Genomic DNA, 6,513 nt, shown 5'->3' with positions numbered 1-6,513 from the left:
AGGACCACGACATGCATACAGGTTTTGCATCTTTAAATGTATAAACTTCTCAAACCTTAGCAAATGACACTATTTAATAATGTTTTATTGGTTTCTACTATAATATTTTCAAAACGTGTTACCCAGATGGTAACAATGTAAGATATTTACCATGGCAGAACCATGGCATGTATGCCATGGGAAGCCTTTACAGGTGCACAAATTAGTGTGTGTGTCTATGTCTGTGTGTGTGTGCGTGTGTGTGTCTCTGTGTGCGTGTGTGTGCACTCCTTGCACTCCTAGATTTTTAACTCATGCCTTTTGCAGATCTTTGTAGAGGATAGTGAAGTTAATGTGCTTTGCAACAAAGCACATTACTGTAGCAGTGTAATTGATGTTTTCTTGGAATATACTTTGACATTGCTGGAGTTTTATAACTGACATGAAAGCACATGATTAACCATTAATTTCTTCTACTCAGATATCAGTGTTACCTTTGACTTGTTTTTTTTTTTTCACTTTTGGCTCTTGTGACTTTTAAGTCACCATCTGCTTCTTTGTGTCTGGCGCTGCTTTTTCTTCAGTCACTTTATTCTCATTACTTTTGTAGAAGTGGGCAGAGAGACAGGACCATCTCTATATAGTAATAAACTATTTATGACACTTGCCAAACAAGTTTAAGCAGGTTTAAGTAGCTCTGCTGCTTTAACTTGCCGTGGGACAACTATACTGTTGTTTGTTGGCCACTGTCTGAATTATGAGGAAATGTGGGTCAATCTTATTTTTTTCCCTTTGATTAAATATTTTACTTTGATTGTTTTTCCTAATATTGCTCTTTCAGATTAAATGCTATTGCTGTTATTTGTGCACTTGTAATGATGCACTAAGCATGTATTCTACCTGGTTTGCTTAATGAAAATAACCTCTTTATGTGTCTCTATCTCTACATAATTCACTAGAAACAGATGGTATCATGAAGAATGATCTGTCCTCCCTCCTGTGGATAGACAGATCACCCACCAGGATTCCCCCCATGTTGTCTAAATAGACTTGGCCTGCCTGAGTGTGCGCGCACACACACACGTTCACGGGGTGGGTGGGGGGTGGGAGGGGTTGTGTTCTCATATGTTTATGAGAACTTTTACAGCTGACCAATCCCAGCCCTCTGAATGAAAGGGCCAATCACAACAAAGAAAACAAGCCTAAAAAAACAAGTAGTTCATGCACAAACAGGCCAGCAGACATATGGCTTCTAAATAGTGCTATTAAATCTAAATCCTTGAGTTAATCCCCTGGGTAGTCGAAGAAGTATTGTCTATACTGTGTTTATAACAGCAGTGTTTATCATTAAATATTCATAATACTCCTCCACGATGATAATATCTAGCGGTATATGTTCTTATGAATTGCAGAAGATGCACAAATGAGCATAAATGATCTCCATAATTATGTCAGACATCATGAGAGTCTGTCTGCTAAGTTATTATTAATGCACAATAACATTTTCACTCTCATCATTCTACAGAGGAGTATACACTTACAATGTCATTGTAAGTAACAAGTTTGACTTCCTTTTAGCTCCAGAACTGCCTTAATTCTTCATAGCACAGATTCAACATGGTGGTGGACACATTCCTCACAGATTTTGGTTCATATTGACCTGATAGCATCACACAGTTGTTGCAGATTTGTTAGCTGCACATTCATGATGTGAATCGATATCTGTGACTGTGGAGGTCATTTGAGTATGCATGCTGCAGCAGAAACTGAGAATCATCATTCATTTTCAAAACAGGCTCATTTTTTTTTTAGGTTTAATGAATTCAAGAGGCGTTATTTCACATAACAGACATCAAACTAATTTGAACCTGAATGGAGGGAACGATAACTCATAAGACAGCTCAAACAGAGTGTTTTTTAAAATTGTTTTATTCCCTGTTTCTCTGCTTGTGTTCGACGTCAAGTCACGTACATTCATTCAGAGTTACAGTTAATTATATTAAGTATACTCTTAATATTATTTTATTGACAGTGATGTTCAGTTAGCTAAGTTACATCATAGAAACATAGTCCAAATAGCTACTTTTTACGTTGATACTATGAGTACATTTCAAATCCTGTACTTTTTTTTACTCAAGTAAAGGTGTTGACTCAGTATTTTAAGTTTTATCAGAGTATTTTTAACGCAACTATTTCTGCTTGTAATGAAGTGTTAGAGATGTTCTTCTGAATGCTTTGGTTGTGATGAGTGCTTATTTGAGCTGCTGTTGCCTTCCTATCAGCTCCAAGCAGTTTGGTCAGTTACTCTGACCTCTGGCAAAACTTCCGCTTCTTCAGAACGTCTGCTCACTGGATGTTTTCTCTTTTTTGGACCTTTCTCTGAGACGGATGTGTGGGAAAATCCCAAAAGATTAACAGTTTCTGAAATACCCAGACCAGCCTCTCTGGCATCACCAACCATGCCGTATTGAAAGTCTCTTATATCACCTTTCTTCCTCATTCTGACAGCTTGATTTGAACTTCAGCAGGTCATATTGATCATGTCAACATATCTAAATGCATTTGGTTGCTGCCATGTGATGGGCTGATCAGATATTTGGGTTAATGAGCAGTCGAAAAGATGAATATAATAAAGTGGCTGGTGATTATTTTTAAATGTCTTTCCTGCAAAAGCATTCGTTGCAGTTAACACCACTTTTTCTATGTTAGATATATTTAGATATTGCATCTTTAACACAGCTGTAAACCTTAAATGTAAAATATACTCAGATATACAAATTGGCCACTTTGGAAACTGTGTTTATTTTTTTTAAATATACTTGGGCAAAATACTGAATCACAACAAAACTGCTCTTGCGTGTAATCTGAAAAAATGTGATCGAGAAGACAAACCAACAAAACGCTGTATGAATTTCTCATTTGACCTGTAGGCCAAAGTGGGAAGTGTAAAGCAAGAAATAAGGCATGGGAAGGTTGCAAGAACTTCAACTTCATCCATTAAGTACGTCTGACTGATAATGCTTCTGTATGTATATTGAATTTTAACTACTTTTCAGTACTTTTTTAAGTATTTCAGACTGTTGCATTGGTATTTCTTCTAAAAAATATTGTGTAAGCATTACAGTGGTGTAGTTATTAGCACTGTTGCATTGATGCATGGTTTTGAGTTTGAACCTCTTGCTGGCTACACTTGGGGGGTTTTCCTTTCGGTACTCCAGCTTCCTCCAACCAAAGATGCATCTTCATTTAGCAGTTAGAAAATGGATGATGACTCTCCTGCCATTCCCTAACATACAGTGGATACTATTTTTTTCTTTATACTAATCTCATCTATACCAGCTAATGTATTTTGAACCTATTCTTAGTAAAACTGGTGCACATGTACAACAGCAGGTCATACTCATTCAGCCAAATCAGCTCTCTGTATTTGCCTTGAGCCATAGTAGTAGTAATAGTAGTCACAATGCACAAAATTAATATTTCAAACAAAGTCTGTGTGCGTTTGTGCACACTCACATTTTTTATGCTCAAACAACAAGAGTTGTAACATTTTATTGGAGTGGAAAGTCGAATGGACGTGGTGTAGCGAAATTAAAGAGTTTTCCCATAACATGCATTGCAGGATTTACCACGCACACATGTGCAGACTGTGTAAGTGGAACACATGCATGTGTGTCATATAGTATTTATAAAGTGCAGAAAGGAGGTTGTTCTCAGAGATTTGGTTGTACTTACTGTTGAAGAAGAATAAAATATTCAGTAAGCATCCAAAAGTTACTCAGATTGAGACATCACTATCTAAGCCTCTTCATGCATTTCTTCTTTTTAACAGGGTTACTGTGCATCAGTTAATCACGGTGATGACAACAAGAGAAACCTGCATGCTGTGCCCTCTTTGCACAGAATGCTGGTCTAGTGTGCAAAGGATGACAGAGAGTCATGAGGGCAACAGAAGAAAAAATCAACCCCCATTTTCGTACTCCCATTCGGTGGAATAAATGATGCTGTATGACTGAATTGCCTGTCATGTGAATGAATGAACAGGCTGCAGCGGCGTTACTCCCTGCACCAGCATTTCTCTGATGGTGCTGTTAGGTTCCACAGCAGTGGGTACACGATGGGATCTATCTTCAAGCTGTGGAGAATTGTGTCACTCCATCTCCCATCTCTTGCTCCACTGCACCCAGGGATATCTATCTTTTTATATTCGTAATATTTTCCCCTTCTTTTCTTTGTGAAATGTTTGCATGAAAGACTACCGAATCCACAGAGAAGAAAGGGGAGGGGGAACGTAGTGAAGAAGAAAGAAAGGTAGAGGAAATTATATGATCAACAGAGAGAATGGCAAATGGGAAGAGGGGGATGGGAAGACTACAGGAGGGTCTTTACAGCAGGAGATATACTGCACTGTATTCTGTTGTACGACTTGAAATGCACTCCTCAGAAAACACAATCTGGCAACAGCTCGCCGAAATGACACATCCGCCTGCTGGTGTCGTTTAATTTCATACATCCATACAATTTCCCTGTTTGTGTCAAACAGCTGTCTTCCTTTCACATCAGCGTTAATATCGTAAAACGCCGTGACCAACAGCAACTTGTGAGCACCGTGCTGCTGTGAGATTTGCTGGTGTGCAGCCAGTTGACTGAACCGGGCAGGCTGACTGGCAGGGAGGGAGCTCCTGTCTTTAACTATTCTCCTCACATTCACCTTGCAGTCCCAATTATTCAAGGCAGCGTGCACTAGCACTCTCTGCCAGCCAGCCCCAGCTGTGAAAAGTGGGTCATGGAATTAAAGGCACACACACACACGTGCAGCAGCACCAGCAATGCATGTGCAATTCTTGTTCTTGCAGTGAAATCCAGAGTGGCTGCTTAGAAATATGTTTTAATGATTCAAAAGACCTTCATTGTCACGCTCTTTGCCACAAAAAAAAAGCTGTTTTAACATTCATTAAATGTGTCTCTCTGGCCTCTATTCTTCCACCTGACTTTCCTTCAGAAACAAAATATACAAGCCGAGTGAAGGCATGCTGACATGTTCCCCCCAAGATACAAGATCATTGCAATGATCAATGTGTAGACTCTTGCAGATCCCTTTTAAACAGCAGCTTTAAATCTGTCTCTTATATCAATGAACAATTTCTACCTAGCAACAGTGTACAGTAGGCCAGTGGGCCAGTCCATATGGGGCTAGAGAAAGGCTACTCGTGCGCACATTGAGCAATAATGTCATACCCTGATGAGCCCTTTACAGAGTCAGACAGCGTGCAGGCGTGTCCTACTAAACTACTGCCACACTATAAGGCATTGAAGGGGAGCACATTGGGCACCATGATGCTCTCATATGCCCCCACGGTTCCGTGACAGAACTCTCAGATCTCAGCACATAATGCATAATGACATGGACACGCACAGATGCACATGTACAAATATAAATGGGCATCATAAATATGGAAGGACCCTCCTGCCTGGTTTAGGGAGATAACATCTTGTAGACAATACCACTACCAATAGGGAAAGACTTCTCAGACTTTAATATTTCTAAAAATAAAATGAAATAGTTTATATTTGATGCTGGAGTTTTATTTAATATTGGGCAGGCTATCAGTCCTTATGCTAACTACGTTCTTTATTTAGACTTTTGTGTTAATTTTTCTCTCAGCTTAACTGAGACACACTTATGACAGTGATGGAGAGATCTGACACCAAGCAAGATATGATGCATGACGTCAAAGCTTTCTTTACACGGTCATTCTCTTTTTATAGTTACTTTGAAACTGGAGCAGCCACATCCTTTATGCAGTTTACTAAACTCCTTTTACTAAAATGTAGCTTATTGTGCCTCTGTGTGGTAATCTCTGTGCAGTAGTGTGCTGTTTAAACCTGATGGCAAACCAACCAGTTAGGGTTGGCGAATGGTTGCTTTCAAGTTTGCGTTCCATTTCTTTCCAGTTTCACTTCTGCTAGGCAAGAATTTAGTGAGTGTTTGCAGACAAGTCAGCATCTTTCACACAGACTGTAGATGACCATGAAACCTGCTAGCAAACAATAGGGTCATAAGGATGTTTTGCGAGTAGCAACATATATGTCATAGCCAGTGACTGCCAGTAATCTCCAGCATCTACCACAATTCACGCTTTTCCCTCAAGACTGGTCGTTGCTTGGGGTTCACTGATCTGTTTTTAGGCCTGGTGACTGTGACTTTAGGAGTTGATTTCACAGTTTCTGTCAGTAACCGCTCGCTAACTGGTACACGTTTCCCTCACGACGACCAGTCTCCAGGCCTGTGTGACTGGGGCCATAAGTAATCAGTGACGTTGCAGTTGCTGTATCATCTGCATAAATGTTAACACCTTCTTGTGCTTTGGAGACACTTGGGAATGGATCTTGCTGCTGTCTGGTTCTGTAAAAAACTCTGAAAACACAGGTCTTTCAGTCAACTGCCTATTGCATAAAAATTTACTTGAAAAGGAAGTTGTGATTCAAGCTGTCATTGGAAAAAATATAAGTGTAAATAAGTCTAGGTTATAG

The sequence above is a fragment of the Aulonocara stuartgranti genome (genome assembly GCF_965226115.1).
Source record: "Aulonocara stuartgranti genome assembly, chromosome: 15".
Classification (NCBI taxonomy): Eukaryota; Metazoa; Chordata; class Actinopteri; order Cichliformes; family Cichlidae; genus Aulonocara; species Aulonocara stuartgranti.
The sequence above is the reverse complement of the archived record's forward strand: the minus strand, read 5'-3'. Positions refer to the sequence as shown.